Source organism: Hyperolius riggenbachi, chromosome 6 (genome assembly GCF_040937935.1).
Source record: "Hyperolius riggenbachi isolate aHypRig1 chromosome 6, aHypRig1.pri, whole genome shotgun sequence".
Taxonomy (NCBI): domain Eukaryota; kingdom Metazoa; phylum Chordata; class Amphibia; order Anura; family Hyperoliidae; genus Hyperolius; species Hyperolius riggenbachi.
This window is the reverse complement of record NC_090651.1, coordinates 120708296-120730584: the sequence shown is the minus strand read 5'-3', so window position 1 is coordinate 120730584 and position 22289 is coordinate 120708296.

Below are 22289 nucleotides of genomic sequence, written 5' to 3'. Positions count from 1 at the left end.
AGCACCCAGTGCTGCAAAGTGCCCAACAAAGCATCCAGACCTGCAAAGCCCCTAGCAAAGCAACGCACCGAACCCAGCAAAGCCCCCAGCAAAGCAAAGCCCACACAACCTGCAAAGCGCCCAGAAAAGCACCCAGCCCTGAAAAGCACCCAGCAAAGTAAAGCACCCAGCCCTGCAAAGCACCCAGCAAATCAACTAGCAAAGTAAAGACACCCAGCCCTGCAAAGCACCTAGCAAAGCACCGAGCCCTGCTAAGTGCCCAGCAAAACACCCAGCCCTGCAAAGCACCCTGCAAAGCAAAGCACCCCGCCAAGTGCCCAGCAAAAGGAAAGCCCCCAGCCCAGCAAAGCCCCCAGCAAAGCAAAGCCCCCAGCCCTGCAAAATGCCCAGCACAGCAGAGCGCCCAGCCCAGCAAGACACTAAACTTTTTTTTTGTTTTACAGGGGAAGGTTGCGCAGAAAAGCAAAGAGAAGGAAGCAGAACCCATCTGCACCCAGGTCTAACTTCAATGAGTCATAAACACCAAAGGATATATATGAATAAAAAATACCATTTATTAATATACTTAAAAAAGGTTAGTATTGATCATACAATTTTAGGTGATCTGAGTGTCTGGGCAGCTAAGGGAAAAATATGTTATTTTACAACAGCAATTATTCAACAATATGACATGATTCAAAACAAGAAAAGATGGCAATGCACCCCAAATTCAAGGGGATAACCCATAAGGCTAAAGAATCATTGATGTAAGGATGCTAGGATGCAGGGTAATGTAATAGCAACAATAAGTTTGCACAAAATTCCTGGCCAAAAGCAGACAACTGATGATGCTTTAGAGTTCCTGTCCACAAGCAAGCATTTGGTGGTTTTGGAGAATCAGGGATTGCTTATAGGCCGTGAGGAGACACAGATTTATGACAAGTTAGCGTAATGGCAACAGAAGGCCAACTCAAAGTTCCTGTCCAGAAGCAGGCAACTGTATGTGAAAAAGATCTTAAGGTATAATAATGAGGCACCGTGTCCTAGAGAGACAGCATCATAGCAATGAAAAAGCAATCCAAAGTTCCTGTCCAGAAGCAGGCAACGAATGTAGATAGTGTAGTTGGTTAGATGTTCCAACAGTATCCACCATTAATGTACAGCAGCAATCATATTCCATGCATCATATGAAGAGGATAAAGCATCCATAGGATCAATATAGCTCAATATGAGTGATTTGTAAAGTTCCAATGTGAGGCAACAGGGTAGGCCTCAACACATATGCTGAATAAAGTTTGGGTGCAATTGCAGGCTTACATGTCCTTGTATAGATGACGAATGTCGACCTCCATGGAGGATCTGTAAAATTACAGAGGCGCCAATAGGATAAAACTAGATAAAAGGTTTAAAAAGGTTTTGGTGGCGGTGGTGGACCGTCCACACACAAACAGACCAAAATGCTGTTGATTGGAGAAAGTTGACCACCCTTGGTGGAAGGGTGACACACCCTCCTTTCTTCTGTCTACAGAGAGCAACATCTTAGTCCTGAGTGGGGTCAGGCCTAATCTCCCCACCTGCCTATACAGTGGTTGCCTTGGAGCAACCCAGGTTTGTAAGTACGATACTTACGATTTAAATTTCTTCTGTTTTTACATAATATACTACACTATATTGGGCTCTCGGTCTCCATTTCCCATGGAGGATCGTGAGTAGTGCTGTGGTAGAAGCATCCCCAAGCTGCCCAGACCTTGTCTACCGGTTTCGCCGAAAAATTCGGCTCATCAGGACACAGACCGCCAAGTGTGTATGTCAGGAACGGTCTCCATACGCCTTAAATGGCGCTTACATCGAGGAGGCCCAAGCCGCGTGACTTCCGTGGGTGCAACTTCTGCGCTCCAGCGTGGTCCGCCCGGCCGGAACTGACGCAAGCACGCATGCCCAATGCATATATCGCATTGTTCCAGCCAGTAGCCTGGCAACAAAGCGGGCAGGGCCAGGGGCCGGACAACAGTGGCCGACCCCGCCCCTCCCCTTGCCAGGCTAAGCGCTGGGTATAAGGGCGAAGAATGGAGCAGGCCCTGAAAGAAGAACAGGGGGAAAAGAATAAATACACACACACACTGAAGGGAAAGGGAAGGAAAGAGCATGCTCCAAAAAATGCGCCCCCACCCAGCGCAACGGACTCTTAAAGGGGAACTGTCCTGAAGAGAGGAACACAATATTAAATCGACATATCACATTATCCTTGCATAAATAAAGCAAGAAGCATCAATGTACATCATCATTAAGAGCATCTCGTATAAAAAAAACGAATATTCACCACAATGATAATATAAAGAAAAAAAGGGGGAAAAAAGGTTGACTGCAAAAAATATAAAATGCAGCCCTAAATTTGGGGTGCTGCCAGTGGTCCCCCAATCCAGCCAGAGAGCCCCAAATGGAGGTAGAGGGAGGATCAAACCCACCCCACCCGTCCCCACAACCATGACCCCTGTACACATACCACCCTCATAAAAAAAGTTTGCAGCTCACAAGAAAGGAGCATATTTTAAACTGTCATTGAGTCCTGGGGGTTTGATTGCTTTAAGATTGTAAATCCAACGACACTCACGCTGTGTCAGAATCTTATCAAAATCGCCTCCTCTCAGAGGTGGATGTATTCAGGCCCGTTTCTAGGGCCGTGAGGCCCGTGCCGCCGCCCTGGGCACCGAAGGTCTGTGGGCGCTGTAATGGAGGGGGGAGCCGCAGCCGCGGGGAGGGCAGCCCAACCTCGCCCTCCCTTCCTCTCTGCAGGCCGCCCTCCGTGCTCCCCCCTCCGAATGTAACTGCAGGGAAGCGCTGTGTAGGGAGGGCAACTCACTTCGGCGATTGGAACCAGGGAGGTGAGTTGCCCTCCCTACACAGCGCTTCCCTGCAGTTACATTCGGAGGGGGGAGCACGGAGGGCGGCCCGCGGAGAGGAAGGGAGGGAGAGGTCGAGCTGCCCTCCCCGCGGCTGCGACTCCCGCCTCCATTATGGGGGGCAGCAACCTATCTAACCTATACTGGGCGGCACCTACCTAATCTAACCTATACTGGGGGGCATCTACCTAATCTAACCTATACTGGGGGGGCACCTACCTAATGTAACCTATACTGGTGGGGCACCTACCTAATCTAACCTATACTGGGGGGCACCTACCTAATCTAACCACACTGGGGGGGCACCTACCTAGAGTTGAGCTGAAATTTTCGTAATTTCGCATTACTATAATTACGCATGCGAAATTTGCGATTACGATGCGAAATTAGCGTAGCGAAATTGCCATTAAAATCGTAATTGAAAATACCGTAAGCGTAATTTTCAACGCGAAATTTAGCGTTTCGTTCATGCCGTAATTTCGCATTAAACGCTACCTTAATTTCGCGTTAAACCGTAACGCTCCGTATAATATAAAAAAGCCGCCGACTTTAAGGGTTAATAGCAAAGCCCCCTTAAATGCTAAGAGCCTCAAATTTGGAGAATATATTAAGGAGATCAGGAGGAATAAGAGGAAAAATTTTTTTTTCAAAAAGACCTTATAGTTTTTGAGAAAATCGATGTTAAAGTTTCAAAGGAAAAATGTAAACATTTAAAAACCCGCCGACTTTAACGGTTAATAGCAAAGCCTGCTTAAAGTTTAGGAACACCAAATTCCCAGGGTATATTAAGGGGATCAGTGGGAATAAGAGGAAAAAAATTTTTTTCAAAAAGACCTTATAGTTTTTGAGAAAATCGATTTTTAAGTTTCAAGGGCGAAAATGTCTTTTAAATGTGGAAAATGTCAGTTTTTTTTGCACAGGTAACAATAGTGTATTATTTTCATAGATTCCCCCAAGTGGGAAGAGTTTTACTTACTTCGTTCTGAGTGTGGGAAATATAAAAAAAAAACGACGTGGGGTCCCCCCTCCCAGACCTCTTTAACCCCTTGTCCCCCATGCAGGCTGGGATAGCCAGAATGCGGAGCACCGGCCGCGTGGGGCTCCGCACCCTGACTATACCAGCCCGCATGGTCCATGGATTGGGGGGTCTCGGAAGGGGAGGGGCAGCCAAGCTTTCCCCTCCCCCTCCGAGCCCTTGTCCAATCCAAGGACAAGGGGCTCTTCTCCACCTCCGATGGGCGGTGGAGGTGGAGGCCGCGATTTCCTGGGGGGGAGGTTCATGGTGGAATCTGGGAGTCCCCTTTAAAAAGGGGTCCCCCAGATGCCCACCCCCCCTCCCAGGAGAAATGAGTATAGAGGTACTTGTACCCCATACCCATTTCCTTTAAGAGTTAAAGTAAATAAACACACAGACACTTAGAAAAAGTATTTTAATTGAACAAAAAACATAACCACGAAAAAAGTCCTTTAATATTCTTAATTAACCATTAATACTTACCTGTCCCTTTAAATAAATGATCCCTCGCAATATCCTCGGAAATGTTCTATCAGTTACAATGTAACAAAGTTATTACAATGTATCAACTTTGTTACATTGTAACTACGCCGCACCCGACGCCACTCGCCGCTCAGCCGCCGCATACGCGTCCGTGCAGGACGCTAAGTCCCCGCAGCTCCCGCTGTCCACCCCGCCCACATCTGTCACCCACATGTCACCCACATGTGGGTGACATGTGGGTGACATGTGGGAGAGGCGGGGAGGGCAGCGGAGCCGGCGGGGACTTAGCGTCCTGCACGGACCCGACAGAGCTCTGAGCTATAGCTCAGAGCTCTCTAAAGCATCTTTGTATTTGGGCTCCAAGGAGCCCCATTGGTCCTTAGCAGACCAATGGGGTTCCTTCAAATCAGAAGGAACCCCATTGGTCTGCTAAGGACCAATGGGGCTCCTTGGAGCCCAAATACAAAGATGCTTAGAGAGCTCTGAGCTATAGCTCAGAGCTCTGTCGGGTCCTGCAGCGCAGACGCGGTGGCGGCGGCGGCGGTGAGTGACGTCGGGTGCGGCGTAGTTACAATGTAACAAAGTTGATACATTGTAATAACTTTGTTACATTGTAACTGATAGAACATTTCCGAGGATATTGCGAGGGATCATTTATTTAAAGGGACAGGTAAGTATTAATGGTTAATTAAGAATATTAAAGGACTTTTTTCGTGGTTATGTTTTTTGTTCAATTAAAATACTTTTTCTAAGTGTCTGTGTGTTTATTTACTTTAACTCTTAAAGGAAATGGGTATGGGGTACAAGTACCTCTATACTCATTTCTCCTGGGAGGGGGGGTGGGCATCTGGGGGACCCCTTTTTAAAGGGGACTCCCAGATTCCACCATGAACCTCCCCCCCAGGAAATCGCGGCCTCCACCTCCACCGCCCATCGGAGGTGGAGAAGAGCCCCTTGTCCTTGGATTGGACAAGGGCTCGGAGGGGGAGGGGAAAGCTTGGCTGCCCCTCCCCTTCCGAGACCCCCCAATCCATGGACCATGCGGGCTGGTATAGTCAGGGTGCGGAGCCCCACGCGGCCAGTGCTCCGCATTCTGGCTATCCCAGCCTGCATGGGGGACAAGGGGTTAAAGAGGTCTGGGAGGGGGGACCCCACGTCGTTTTTTTTTTATATTTCCCACACTCAGAACGAAGTAAGTAAAACTCTTCCCACTTGGGGGAATCTATGAAAATAATACACTATTGTTACCTGTGCAAAAAAAACTGACATTTTCCACATTTAAAAGACATTTTCGCCCTTGAAACTTAAAAATCGATTTTCTCAAAAACTATAAGGTCTTTTTGAAAAAAAAATTTTTCCTCTTATTCCCACTGATCCCCTTAATATACCCTGGGAATTTGGTGTTCCTAAACTTTAAGCAGGCTTTGCTATTAACCGTTAAAGTCGGCGGGTTTTTAAATGTTTACATTTTTCCTTTGAAACTTTAACATCGATTTTCTCAAAAACTATAAGGTCTTTTTGAAAAAAAATTTTTCCTCTTATTCCTCCTGATCTCCTTAATATATTCTCCAAATTTGAGGCTCTTAACATTTAAGGGGGCATTGCTATTAACCCTTAAAGTCGGCGGCTTTTTTATATTATACGGAGCGTTACGGTTTAATGCGAAATTACGGTAGCGTTTAATGCGAAATTACGGCATGATACGACTGTAATGCGAAAATTACGCGAAAATTACGCTTACGCGAAATTTCGCGAAATCCTTCTTCATTACGATTATGTACTTACGGCCATAATCGTAATTACACTAATTACGCGAAATTTCGCAAAATCGTAATTAGGTCATTACGCTCATCTCTACACCTACCTAATCTAACCTATACTGGGGGGCACCTACCTAATCTAACCTATACTGGGGGCACCTACCTAATCTAACCTTTACTGGGGGGCACCTACCTAATCTAACCTATACTGGGGGGCACCTACCTATCTAACATATACTGGGGGGCAGCTACCTATCTAACCTATACTGGGGGGCACCTACCTAATCTAACCTATACTGGGGGCACCTACCTAATCTAGCCACACTGGGGGGCACCTACTTAATCTAACCTATACTGGGGGGCACCTACCTAATCTAACCTATACTGGGGGGCACCTACCTAATCTAACCACACTGGGGGGCACCTACCTAATCTAACCACACTGGGGGGCACCTACCTAATCTAACCTATACTGGAGGGCCCCTACCTAATCTAACCTATACTGGAGGGCCCCTACCTATCTAACTTATATTGGAGGCACCTACCTAACTAACCTATACTGGAGGCACCTACCTATCTAACCTAGGCTGGGGGCAACTATTCTGACTCCCTATATTAGAGGCACCCACCGAGCTAACCTGTACTGGGGGCACCTACCCATCTAACCTATACCGGGGGCACCTGCCTATCTAACCTATACCAGGGGCACCTGCCTATCTAACCTATACTGGGGGCAACTATACCGGCTACCTATACTGGAGGCACCTACCTGGCTAACCTATACTGGGGGCAACTATACTGGGGCACCTATGCCTGGCTACCTATACTATGCCTAGCTACCTATACTGGGGGGACCTATAGTTGGCTACCTATACTGAGTGCAACTAGACCTGGCTAACCTACACTGCGGACATGTATACCTGGCTTCGCGGGGGGGGGGGGGGGGGCTCAATTTTCACCCTCGCCCTGGGTGCATTTTAGCCTAGAAACTGCCCTGGATGTATCCTGTCCAAAGCACTGAAATAAATTTTGTTGAATAGGCGAATCTGAGAGGAGGCGATTTTGATAAGATTCTGACACAGCGTGAATGTCGTTGGATTTACAATCTTAAAGCACTCAAACCCCCAGGACTCAATGACAGTTTAAAATATGCTCCTTTCTTGTGAGCTGCGTACTTTTTTTATGAGGGTGGTATGTGTACAGGGGCCATGGTTGTGGGGATGGGTGGGGGGTGGAGGTTAGTGGGCGGGGTGGGTTTGATCCTCCCTCTACCTCCATTTGGGGATCTCTGGCTGGATTGGGGGGCCACCGGCAGCACCCCAAATTTAGGGCTGCATTTTATATTTCTTGCAGTCAACCTTTTTTCCCCCTTTTTTTCTTTATAGTATCATTGTGGTGAATATTCATTTTTTTGATACGAGATGCTCATAATGATGATGTACATTGATGCTTCTTACTTTATTTATGCAAGGATAATGTAATATGTCAATTTAATATTATGTTCCTCTCTTCAGGACAGTTCCCCTTTAAGAGTCTGTTGCGCTGGATGGGGGCGCATTTTTTGGAGCATGCTCTTTCCTTCCCTTTCCCTTCAGTGTGTGTGTGCATTTATTCTTTTCCCCCTGTTCTTCTTTCAGGGCCTGCTCCATTCTCTGCCCTTATACCCAGCGCTTAGCCTGGCAAGGGGAGGGGCGGGGTCAGCCAGTGTTGTCTGGCCCCTGGCCCTGCCCGCTTTGTTGCCAGGCTACCGGCCGGAATGACGCGATATACGCATTGGGCTTGTGTGCGTGCGTCAGTTCCGGCCGGACGGACCACGCTGGAGCGCAGAAGCCGCGCCCACGGAAGTCACGCGGCTTGGGCCTCCTCAACGTAAAGTGCCATTTAAGGCGTATGGAGACCGTTCCTGACATACACACTTGGCGATCTGTGTCCTGATGAGCGAATTTTTCGGTGAAACCGGTAGACAAGGTCTGGGCAGCTTGGGGATGCTTCTACCACAGCACTATCCCTGATTCTCCAAAACCACCAACTGCCTGCTTGTGGACAAGAATTTCATGTACAACTGGTTGCCTGCTTGTGGACAGGAACTCTAAAGCATCATCAGTTGCCTGCTTTTGGCCAGGAACTTTGTGCAAACTTATTGTTGCTATTACATTACCCTGCATCCTAGCATCCTTACATCAAGGATTCTTTAGCCTTATGGGTTATCCCCTTGAATTTGGGGTGTATTGCCATCTTTTCTTGTTTTGAATCGTGTCATATTGTTGTATAATTGCTGTTGTAAAATAACATATTTTTCCCTTAGCTGCCCAGACACTCAGATCACCTAAAATTGTGTGATCAATACTAACCTTTTTTAAGTATATTAATAAATGGTATTTTTATTCATATATATCCTTTGGTGTTTATGACTCATTGAAGTTAGACCTGGGTGCAGATGGGTTCTGCTTCCTTCTCTTTGCTTCCTTCAGCCCAATCACTCTGAGTCATATATATAGGTGTTAATTATATACATGTAGGAGTGGATTGGTGTTGGATGAATTGCATATATATTTGCGCAGAAAAGCACCTTTGTTGGAAAGAGGGAGGGTAAGAAGTCCCCCCCCCCCACGCACAAACACACACACCTTCAAGCTGCAGGGACTTCTCCTTTTATAATTAGCCCCTGCTCTGAATAAGAACCTTTGTTAGGTTGTAATTTACTCCTTCATGCCTGCAGAACCGGGAGGTGGAGCCATGCCCACTTTAGCCAGTGCTGCTGTGTGAGAAAGCCAGTAAATATTTTCATTCACAAATCAATTGCATTGAAATGGGTAAATAATGCCTCCCTTCAACGCTTTAGTCAGTGGACCCAAACTCTTGCACAGCACACAATGAAAAGTTTTCATTCCACATATAAGTGCTGTAAAAATCCATTGCAGTGTCCCCTGTGTGTTTGACCCTTTATGTGCTCCCTGCACAATTAATCCATTTAAAACTTCATGGTATTTTTTAGGATTTCCATTACTTGTAATCCGAAGACATAACAACAAAAGTTGTTTAGGTGATACCTTAAATAACTAACTGTACAAGATTTCTTTGCAAGCTTTCTAAACTTTAAGTTTCCTCTTCAGGCATGATACAGAACTGGATCAGAACCAGAACAATTATAATCCAGATCTGCATCATACTTGAAGTAAAAAATTAAAGTTTTGAAAGCTTGCAAAGAAATCTTGTACAGTTAGTCATTAAAGGTATTACCTAAACAACTTTTGTTGGTATGTCTTCAGATTCTCTGCATGATGAACACTGGACCACACACAAATGACATAAATTGTAATGCCTCCCACCCACCTCCTTCCCACAGACCAGCCATCTGGATGGACACGTAAGCTTCACATCAACGTTCACCCATCATGCTTGGTTTTGCACATTGATACGCTGAAATGTACTTTTGATCTATACCACTGTCACTATTTGAGATTAAAACCCTGGACGGAAGGTGCACGCTTCTGCTTCCTTTCATTCATAAATTGTAATGAAAAATGTTTTTTCCCGTAAATGTTATCATGCTATGGCTAATATTTTAGTGCAGTGAAAAAGAAGTTCCAAGTTTAAAGTGCTTTTACAAAGCTCTGTCAAATATGCAACTGTTGGATCTCTGACATAGAGTCTTTAAAGCTACTATGTCAGTTTCATGACTCAGTTTCATTAAAGGAATATAACTTAAATCATTACTATATTTGTATTGAACATTATGGGGTTCATAAAGCATTACCGCATTCAGTAATGCAAAAACAGCTGACTTTACCGAGCACTTAGGAAAATGTCAATTCATAAAGGCTGTTACCGCATGAAAAGCTGAAATTACCAAGCAGTGAGGTAAATTGTTGACTTGTGTGGTAATTACCTCAAAAAAATGTCAGTAAATGTCAATTCATGAAGATTAGAACAGGCGGTAAAAGCACGTAAACATACCATCTGCTTTGAAGTGGTGATAAGAGTGCAAAGTCTGTGCCGGACTGTGCTGGGAGCCATGATTCACAAGCAGAAGCAGTGAGATCTCCCCCCAGGCTGCAGCAGAGTGATAGGAACAAGCTTATCGAGAATTCCTCCGGCTGTTTAACCTCTTGAGTTCCTGTGTGAATGATACATGGGAGCTGGAGGTGAAAATCACCTAACCATGGCATGTGTAAAGTGTCTTGGAGAGTAAGCTAAGCTGTGGCAATTAAATAGAATGTTAAGAAAGACTAAATAGACTGATTCAGAGCAGATTCAGAGGGAGCAGAGACAGTATAACAAAACATGCAACATCTAAAGGGAAGTTGTGATGCTTCTTATATTGTAATTGTAATGCTGTCTCTGCACGAAGAACAGCATGGGCCATATGCAATTCACTGTTTCACTTGACTTTTCTCCCAGGAGATAACTTTTCATATCCGATTTAAAGTAACTTCTCAGTACTTTTCAACTAAAAAAGTACCAAAAAGTAGGTGAAATAGTACTATAAAAATTATGTTGAGTATTTTCTTGCTTTCTGGTGGCTTAAAAGGCATTTTATTGAGAAGTTTAAAAATATCACCTAGGAGAAAATTCAGGTGAAAAAGTGAATTGCATATGGGCCCATGTACCAACACAGACAACTACTCTTCTGCTGTTACCGACAGTTGGGCTTTGGTAAATTACCTCTTTTCTACCACACCTGTGAACATTTTTATGAAATAGCACACAAAAGTCTAAAATACTGGGTGCTTGGTTCACTAAGACAAATAGCATGTCTTATCTGAGTTAACACATCTTATCACAGATAACACACCTTATCAGAGTTAACACTCCTTATCAGAGATAACATGCCTTATCAAAGTTAACACGCCTTATCAAAGTTAACACACCTTATCAGAGTAGGATAGCGAGCGCTACAAACCTGCAGGGGCGCAGGGCAGGATGAGTGGAGCTTTCGTCATTGCTAATTAGCAGGTATACGTTTGTAGCGCTCGCTGTGCATGTCAACTTTGATAAGGCGTGTTATCTCTGATAAGGCGCGTTATATATCAAAATTGCTACTTCTTTAAGTCTTCATTTTTATTTAATTATTTTTTTCAATCCTGTCACATGAGTAGACATAGAGGAGCACAGGCTCTGTGGGTGTGGCTACTGCAGAGGTCTAGAGTACATCTTTCCTACTATTAAGGCTGCAGGGGAAGGAACAGTGATTTTTTTCTAAGGAGATTGCGTCCCATAGCATTGACAGTCTGTGGTGCAGGGAGCAGCCAATGTCTTACTTCTTGATCCGGTATTTTAAAACTGATGAATGTGATATTAGTAATCAAGAAGTACATAAACTTGCAAAAACAATGTGTGCAACTAAATGCCTGCACAAGTTCAGGAAAAATTGCTTGGACTGTGGCTTTTATCAGTTTTCTTTGCAGCTGTTTAGAAAGGCAACTTTGATCCATTTAGGAAAGTAAAGGTTTCTTTAGTAAGAGACAGTTCTGCTCAGCAAAGTATTTTTGCTATTGGCAGCTGTAGCTAGTTATGTTATACAGAATAACTAATGGAAGATTACTTGGATTCTCTGTACTTTAATTATACCTAGCAGCTGCAATAGATGCTAGGAGGCTGATTGTACATTAGGCCCTCGAGTGAGAGAACTTACATTACTTTTCAAATCTTTCATGGCATTGAATGGCTTCACTGCTCAGACACTGAGCACACTTGTCCTAGTATTTTCCAGTGCAATTGTGTTTTCTGTGTACAGTAGTTTGTTCCTGATTTTCTAGGTTGCAATGAAACAGATCAGTATAGTACTGTGTGTGTCATGTGGAAAAACAAAACAGAAAGCTGTCCAATTTTAAATCACGGGAAAAAATGCTAATGTGTAGTGTAAACAATGTGCAGTTTCTGAGTAGGCCATTGAATTAAATGGCCAGTGCAGCAGATTAAGTTTTGCTGCATGCCCCAACAATGTGTGCACATTAAACTGCCTTAGAGAAATCGTCTGAGATATCTGCATATCTATCTGCTTAGTGATTGTTGGGCTATAAAAAATGTCTTCTTCTTACAGTAACTGACCTATCAACAGTGGCGTAGTGATTAGCGCTCTCGCCTTGCAACACTGGGTCCCCGCCCCCGGTTCAAATCTCAGCCAGGGTACTATCTACACAGAGTTTGTATGTTCTCCCTGTATCTGTGTGGGTCTCCTCCAATACATACACTACACGATAAATACATAGACATGACTATGGTAGGGATTAGATTGTGAACCCCTCTGAGGGACAGTTGATTGTCAAGACAGAACAATGGAAGATGTCCATGCTATATAAATACTAATTAATAATAATAATAATAACGATATCAGTGATGAAATTTACAATCAAGACATATAACTGTCCTTCTAATTGGTGAACAGAGGTACGCAGTTACAGCTTTTTTCAAATTGTATTCTTCTATTTGTCTGCTACTGCTAGACAAAAATGGAGAAAGGTAGCCTATAAACAAAACAAACAAAAAAAGCAGTCTGGAGACGGGCTCTAAACCTCTCATGAACATAATGTTGCATTCATAATTATCTCAAAATGGGAAATATATCTTGAGTTAACGAATGTAAATTCACTCTACCAGCTGATCACTCTAGTTGTTTCTGATGAAAGTTTGTTTTCTCATGCTCTCACATTAGTGAATTCCTTCACATAATTTAGCATAAATTTCCAAAATGATGCGAGAATTACGCAAAATCAAGATTACCCACAAAATCATAATTACGATCAGAATGCTAATTGCGAAAGTTATGCAAAAATCTGCAAAAGCGAAATTACTCATTACGATCAACACTACTGAGCAACTACTGAAAGCACTGAGAAGGAGGAAAGGACCTTTCTCTTAGAAAAATTGAGGCTAACTGGCTAGATGTTTTTGAATATGACATAGTGGCTGGTCAGTCACTCTCTAACCAGCTCCTGTCATCCTAACCAAGTTCAAAAACATATCTCACATCTGACATTTTCTCACTCAGGACACTACTAAAATCTTAGTATGTGCTCTTATAATATCTTGTTTGGAATATTGTAAGATATTACTGTGGATTGCTAACTAACAGACTGGCACCCCTCCAGTCTGTACTGAGATCCTTGACTCACTCATCTTCTCATTTATTTTCTGCTACTCCTCTCCGTCAAGCTCTTCATTGGCTGACAATTAATCTGACGATCCATTTCAAACTCTTATCCCTAGGCTACAAAGCTCTCCACAATCTCTGTCCCCTGTACATCTCACTAGATACCAGATGCCACTAACTGCAATCTCAGATATGCACATAATCTTTTTCTGCTCTTCTCTTAAATCACCTCCTTTCATTCATGTATGCAAGATTTCTCATGGACTTCAACCCTCCACTGGAATCCCGATCCAAAACACATCTGTCATTTGCCAACCTTATTTAAGCACTCACTCAAAACTACTTTGTCTGACAAGCATATGCTCTTGTAAACTGTGTATTCAGTGGCATAGCTAAGGAGCTGTGGGCCCCGATGCAAGTTTTACAGTGGGGCCCCCCCCAAGTACTCTATACATAACAACTTATATGGCACACCAAAACCTGCCAATGGCAATTACAGTGTCAGAGGTGCAAGAAGGGGATGGAAAACAGTTTGTTAATGATTACCACTATTCAAAGGATCTATAGAAGTGATTATTATAAGCACAGGACCAATAGAGAGCTAATACTGTAGTTGAAGGAGGGCCCCGATGCGGTCGCTACCTCTGTCCTTTAGATTGCAAGCTTGCAAGACCAAGGCTCTCATATCCTTTTGTGTCTTAGAATTTGCTAAATATTTTGTGCATCATGTTGCGTTTGTCACTGTCATTACTATATCTACCAATTCTACAGTATATTATGTACCAGTGTCTATATTTTGTATTTACCATCGTACTATTATTTACCCTATGTTTGCATCTTACTCTGTACAGCACAGCACAGATTATGTTGCTGCTTTAGAAATCAAGAATAATAATAATAATAGTTATCTATGAAAAAAATAAATCTATTCTGGTTGTTGATGTTAAAAAGACATGTCTATAATATGTAGCATATTAGTAGTGTAGCGCAGACCTTAGTTAACTTTTGTGAAAGAGGTGGCAGGTTTACTTAAAGTGACACTGAAGCGAAAACTCAGTGACAGAGCTGTCCCCGTACAGTGCTGTGGTAGACCACAGTGCTGTACAACAGTATAAACCGTCCGTTACTTTGATTTCTAGCCTGCCAGCAATGATCGCGGCTGCCAGGCTCTGTCATTTAAGTAGGGATGTGCGATCCCTGCTAATCTCCATCCACCGCTCTTGACGCCAATTACCATTAGGCGGTCTTGGCGCTGCCACCTTTCTGACTCCTATCGGCGTTAGGCGGTTGGTAAGGGGTTAAAGGATATCCAAGGCAACCAAATCAATCTATCTTAACGTATCTGAGCTTCTTCCAGCCCCTACAGATCATGCATGTCCCTCTCCACAGCTCCGGTCTTCTCCCATCTCCAGCTGGCAGCCTCTAAAGATCAACGACCCCCGATGGCAGTACACTCCCAGCGACCTGGGCACATTCGTGCACGGCAAGTGCATGTGCAGCAGTCGCCTGACCCACTGAGGATCGGCAATCTTCAGAGGCTGCCACTGTGAGACGGGGGAACACCGGAGCTGCGGCGAGGGACACATGTGATTTGTAGGGGCTTGGGGAAGCCCCAGGTAAGTAAAGATAGACTAATTTGGGTGCCTCAGATATCCTTGAAATTGTACTTCAAATTTCTCATTGTAAAGAATGGTTTGATTGGGTAGCACTTTATGCATGGAGAAGAGAGATATTCAGCCCCATCTCACTGAGCTGCTCTGAAGTAGAAATGTAATAATGTTTACATTAAATATATCGTCTGCACAATGCAGATGGAATTTCCACACCTCCCAGCATTAGGAAACCAGTCGAGTCCTGGTCAGTCAGTAAGCCTGTGCTAATTTTAATTAGCTTCTTTCCCCAGCTTTCAAATGTAATTAAATGAGCTTAGTTGTGCTCACTGATGCAAGCCACCTTGTTTAATCACTAACATTATTTCCCTGAACTTCTAATGATTTTCAAAATGCTTGTTTATGCAGAATTAGAACAGTAATTAGCTTAGCAGTTAATTTTGTACCTTTACATTTCACACCTAGTCCAAATGTCATTCACATGCTAGACCCTTTCTGTCAAAACAATAGCGCACTTGTTCTAAATGAGCTACCGTGTGCCAAGCTAAAGGCCAAATGGTGTAACACAAAGTAACCTCCAGTTAAAAAGGCATATAGTGCTGTATGTGTAATGTGTTTTCTTTCCTCTAAGTGGAATTCCACTTAAGTTGAGGAATAGCCACCTTGTTCAGCAGGGCAGGTGCTTGCATGGGGCCACACTTGGCCATTAATCAGAGCTCAAATCTCCTTGGGACACTAAATCATGTATTTTGCCCTCAATAATACACAGGCATGTTACTATCATGGCCCTATGACCCCAGATAAAATAATTAAGCAGGCCTCAGATACTGAATTAAAAAGCCAAATGCCCCAAAATAACATAATTAAGTAGTCACATGCCCCTAGATACACAAATCAAGATAGCCATGCCCCTCCCCACCCAATATTAGTATTAGGTAGCCATTGTTCCCCTTGATAATAGTATTAGTAATCCATGGGTAACCCCTACATACCAGTATTAGGTAGTTCCATAAGCCCCGTCCCCACCCCAGGTAGTATTAGAAAGCCTTTGTGTCCATGATCCATCCTTCAGCAGATGAAGCTGCCTCCTGTGACTCCATTCTGGCACCAATTCTCCCTATTCCCATCATCAAGTACAAACTGATGTGCCGTGCTAGCAGGTGGTATGAAGAGAGACGATGAAGAGGTGAAATATGAATCCTTTTTTATGATCACTTCTTTAAATGTATTGAAAGATTACATGGAACGCTTGTGGAAAATTCTACATTTCAGAGCTATACTTGCTCAGTTTTCAAGTTATTATTATTATTATTTATTGTATTTATAAAGCACCAACATATTATGCAGCGCTGGACAATAAATATAGACACTGATACAAGGATGACAGACATAGGGTTATACACATAGAACAAAGTTATACATGCAAATTGTACAAAATACATGATCATGCAATATGGGCTGGTTAGGTAGGCCCAGTAATACAAGTACAGGCTGTCATAGGACAGGAGCACATGATCCTATAGATTACACTAGGGAATGGAGGACCCTGCCAGAGGCTTACAATCTAAAGGGTGGGGTGGAAACACCAGGTGGGGCTGTGAAATATTTCATAGAGAGTTACTGTGTGGTAGGAGGTGGGTAGGACATCATAAAGAGGTGGGTTTTGAAGGCTTGCTTGAATGTGTTGAAAGAGGGAGCGAGTCTGATGGGTGGTGGAAGGGGGTTCCAGAGGGTGGGGGTGGCTCTTGAGAAATCCTGCAGGCGGGCATGGGAGTGGAAGATGCGTGGGGTGGTGAGGCGAAGGTCGTTGGAGGATCGGAAGGGGCGACCTGGTAGGGCAGGTTTTGTGCACAGATTTATGTGCCAGGCAGACAAAAAGAGCATACAGAGAGAGACACTACTGTTTAAAGAATAGCAGACAGAGAGTCCGCAATTAAGATCTGGGAGTTGATGAGTATAATCTATATTTGTACCAGGCCAATATATAAAGAAGGGGAGAAAGACAGTTTATTATATTACTAAACAGACTCTGTTAGTGTAAACACTCAGGCATTGAAGGAGATTAGAAGAAGAAACTGAGATTCACTCACTGCCTGCCTGTCATTAGTTTTTGTTTTTTTTACTCAGTTTTTTTTTTTTAGGTTGGATTTTCTTTTTTTTAATTATAAAATATTTTATTTTCTCTTTCTTCTCCCCACACTCTCTGGTCCTATTGTTTTTTATTAAATGGAAAGTGAGCAAATGCTATTACAGAGATAAGTAAAAATGGGGGGCCTCCTTCCTGAACAGTTTTAGTATTCCGCATAGCAGATACTGCTTAGCTCATCATAACAACACTTTGCCTGATATGGTTTCTACAAATAAGTATACGGACTGTAATGACAGCCTGCTAATTCAAACTCATGGGATTACCTGGGGATAATGTCTTTAAAGCTGTGTCCTAATCCCTACATAGACTGTTACGGCCTCTGCCGCCTACTATATACATCCATGTTTGAGATGGGCCATTTAAATTAACTGTTTATTTATAAGTGGCTAAGAAGTTTTTTTTAGCAAGATACGCGACCTCCTGGCCGCAATAGCAGCATAGGGGGCGATATACAGGCTGGGAACGCGAAGAATCACTCGCGTTCCCATGCCTGTCGGCCGGTGACGGCAAAACCGGAAGTCGTCGCCGGCGGGTGCAGAAGCATCTGAGCGGGGCTGCGAGGGCACCGATCGTCTGCAGGGGGATGAGGGAAGCCCCAGGTGAGTTAATCTCATTTTTTTTGGGTCACTTTAGGTTCACTTTAAAGACTGTGCAGCTGGCATCCGGGCCACCCTGTGGAGAAAGAGAATACCCAAGTTGACAGAAGAATTTTGTTTAAGGGAAGAGAGATCACATTCATTAAGTTAATTAATTCTTAACCATTTCAGCCCGCAGGAATTTTTCACCTTTAACTTTATCACTACTTATCGCTTTTTTTTTTTTTAACAGGATTAATAAGAAAAAAATGGAAAAAATTCATCATTTCTCAGTTTTCGGCCATTATAGCTTTAAAATAATCCATGCTACCCTGGGCCGGTTCAAGTAACAATTAGGCCCTAGGGCAAAATTAGCCTGGGGGCCCCCCAACAGACACCCCGACCAAAAAGCATCATTAGAGGCCCTTTGTTGCAGCCAAATTCTCCTCTTGGGCCCAAGAGCTGGCTGCTGACCCTCCCCCAATCACCTCCCAACTTAACAGACTCTGCAGAGTCCCTGGGGAGCAACAGTTTAGATGGGGAAGGGACACTGTGGGGGCCCCTACAGGCTCTGGGGCCCTGGGGCAATTGCCCATTTTTTCCTATGGTAGCTCCGGCCCTGACGCTAGCATAATTAAAGCCTATGTATTTTATTTGCCGTTTGTCTCGGTTATGACACCATTTAAATTTTGTCCCTATCACAATGTATGGCGCCATTATTTTTTGGGAAATAAAGGTGCATTTTTTCCGTTTTGCATCCATGACTATTTACAAGCTTATAATTTAAAAAATGTTCGTAGTATATCCCCTTCAAATGCATATTTAAAAAGTTCAGACCCTTAGGTAACTATTTATGTCTTTTTTTTTTTTAATTGTAATTTTTTTTTTCCATAAAAAATTTTATTTGGGTAATATTTTGGTGTGGAAAATAAACAGTTAATTTTTAATGTTATTATATGTGTAAATTGTAATGTAAAAAATATGTAGATGTAGTTTTACAGGCTGTCTCCTGTAGCGTGGATCGGAGGGTGGGCCCTAGAGCTGCGCAGCCGCACTCACAGCTATGCGGACTGCACAGCCGCGGCCAGCTCATGCGGCCATGTTAGTGGAGGCAGGAGAGCCCGACCCGGGCCGTGCGGTCGGGAGCCGGCCCAGGGGATTATTAAGCGGCAGGAACCCGGCGGAATGGCATGGAGGGCGCGGACGGCGTCCTCCGTGCCTTCAAATGTGTGGCAGAGTGGCTTGCAAAAGTTTTCGGCCCCCTTGAAGTTTTCCACATTTTGTCATATTACTGCCACAAACATGAATCAATTTTATTGGAATTCCACATGAAAGACCAACACAAAGTGGTGTACACATGAGAAGTGGAACGAAAATCATACATGGTTCCAAACATTTTTTTACAAATAAATAACTGCAAAGTGGTGAGTGCATAATTATCGGCCCCCTTTGATCTGAGTGCAGTCAGTTGCCTATAGACATTGCCTGATGAGTGCTAATGACTAAATAGAGTGCACCTGTGTGTAATCTAATGTCAGTACAAATACAGCTGCTCTGTGAGGGCCTCAGAGGTTGTCTAAGAGAATATTGGGAGCAACAACACCGTGAAGTCCAAAGAACACACCAGACAGGTCAGGGATAAAGTTATTGAGAAATTTAAAGCAGGCTTAGGCTACAAAAAGATTTCCAAAGCCTTGAACATCCCATGGAGCACTGTTCAAGCGATCATTCAGAAATGGAAGGAGTATGGCACAACTGTAAACCGACCAAGACATCCACCTAAACTAACAGGCCGAACAAGGAGAGCGCTGATCAGAAATGCAGTCAAGAGGCCCTTGGTGACTCTGGACGAGCTGCAGAGGTCTACAGCTCAGGTTTGAGACTCTGTCCATGGGACAACTATTAGTCATGGACTGTACAAAGTTGGTCTTTATGGAAGAGTGGCAAGAAGAAAGGCATTGTTAACAGAAAGCATAAGAAGTCCCGTTTGCAGTTTGCCACAAGCCATGTGGGGGGGCACAGCAACCATGTGGAAGAAGGTGCTCTAGTCAGATGAGACCAAAATGGAACTTTTTGGCCAAAATGCAAAACGCTATGTGTGGCGGAAAACTAACACTGCACATCACTCTGAACACACCATCCCCACTGTCAAATATAGTTGTGGCAGCATCATGCTCAGGGGGTGCATCTCTTCAGCAGGGGCAGGGAACCTGGTCAGAGTTGATGGGAAGATGGATGGAGCCAAATACAGGACAATCTTGGAAGAAAACCTCTTGGAGGCTGAAAAAGACTTGAGACTGGGGCGGAGGTTCACCGTCCAGCAGGACAACGACCCTAGACATAAAGCCAGGGCAACAATGGAATGGTTTAAAACAAAACATATCTATGTGTTAGAATGGCCCAGTCAAAGTCCAGATCTAAATCCAGTTGAGAATCTGTGGCAAGATCTGAAAACTGCTGTTCACAAACGCTGCCCATCTAATCTGACTGAGCTGGAGCTGTTTTGCAAAGAAGAATGGGCAAGGATTTCAGTCTCTGGATGTGCAAAGCTGGTAGAGACATACCCTAAGAGACTGGCAGCTGTAATTGCAGCAAAAGGTGGTTCTACAAAGTATTGACTCAGGGGACTGAATAATTACGCACACTCCACTTTGCAGTTATTTATTTGTAAAAAAATGTTTGGAATGATGTATGATTCTCGATCCACTTCTCACATGTACACCACTTTGTATTGGTCTTTCACGTGGAATTCCAAATAAAATTGATGCATGTTTGTGGCAGTAATGTGACAAAATGTGGAAAACTTCAAGGGAGCCAAATACTTTTGCAACCCACTGTAACTTTTTTTTTGAGTTGGCCTCGGAAGTCCTTTAACCATTACACTATTCAGCCACTACATGATTCAGATAAACAGTCTGTTGCTGTGCTAATGGTTTCCCCTTATATATCAGTGCTGCAGTATCTTATTCCCGGGATCAGTGAATAATGGCGCACAGCGCCTATGCATAACAATGGCGCCGCATTAAAAAGATACGCTTATCGCTATTTATCGTTAGTACTGCATAATAATGGCGCACGGGGAAAAAAGAAGAAAAACGGCACACACTAACGTTATTTATCAATAGTGGCACACACTAACGTTATTTATCAATAGTGGCACACACTAACGTTATTTATCAATAGCGCCCTACATAAGCCAAACTGCAGCTGTTATTTAACTGCAAAACGGGGAATGGATTTAATGTAACACTGTCAAGGTTAGGGTTAGGCACCACTGGGGGGGGTCTTAGGGTTAGGCACCACCAGGGGGGTCTTAGGGTTAGGCAACACCAGGGGGTCTTAGGGTTAGGCACCAACCAGGGGGGTCTTAGGGTTAGGCACCACCAGGGTGATCTTAGGGTTTGGCACCACCAGGGGGGTCTTAGGGTTAGGCACCACCAGGGTGATCTTAGGGTTAGGCACCACCAGGGGGGTCTTAGGGTTAGGCACCACCAGGGGGGTCTTAGGGTTAGGCACCACCAGGGGGGTCTTAGGGTTAGGCAACACCAGGGGGGTCTTAGGGTTAGGCACCACCAGGGGGTGGTTAGGGTTAGGCACCACCAGGGGGGGGGTTAGGGTTAGGCACCACCAGGGGGTGGTTAGGGTTAGGCACCACCAGGGGGGTCTTAGGGTTAGGCACCACCAGTGGGGTCTTAGGGTTAGGCACCACCAGGGGGGTTTAGAGGTTAGGGATAGGTACAGAGAGGGTTCTGTGTGTTAACGGTAAATAACAATAAGGCTTTAACGTTAAATAACAATAAGGCTTTAACGTTAAATAGCGATAAGCGGCAAACGGATTAGCGGCAACACCGTGCGCCATTATTCGCAGGCGCCATTTTCAGATGGATGCCTTATTCCCACTGTGTTTTCCTCTACCCACACCTGCTATGAAACTCAGGTGTTCTGGAGACCTGCAGGAAGTATCAGCTGTTGCATCAGGAATGGTAAGAACTTAAAACTGCTATTACAGAAATAGGGTCATAGCACTTTCATGTGGCCAGGCCACATTCCCTCAAGCTATTACTAGCCTATTGTTAAATGCAATTATGTTTCTACATATTGTTGTTCAAAACATGCTGTACATGGAGCCTATATTATGCTTTTTCACTCTAACTACTTCTTAAATAGCCTCTCCATGCTACTGGCAAAGTCGGCACTGTTGACCTTTTTTGTGAATAGGAGCTGTAAATATGCCAATAATACTGAAAGCTGTCTGCCCACTTTTATACATGGAATGATTTTAGTTAATTGTAATTAGCACATTAAAAAAAAATGAAAAATGTCTGTTGGATGTGTACAAAGGTTAATTTACCTGGATTTTTTTTTTTATTTAGGCCAGAGCAGTAAAATAAAAAGCTTTAATTCTAAATGGCAAGTACGTGTAAATTTAAATTAATAATCCAGAAAATTGAAACTGTTTGCTGCTGTTGCTGGATATTGGCTGTTCGTCACATACCCTTACACTGACTATTCCCTCTCTGTCTGGGAGGCTTTTTTATATTATTATTATTTTTATTATTATTATTTTTTATTATGGCCTGTTTTATGCCCATCATAGTGTACTATAGGAGATCCGTCTCAGTTGGCTGAATTTTCTCTATGGATTAAAAGCTCAAAATTGAAGGAGTAATAAATCTGTATTAATTTGGTTTCCGAAAAAAATATAATTGGTGCATTCATTATATC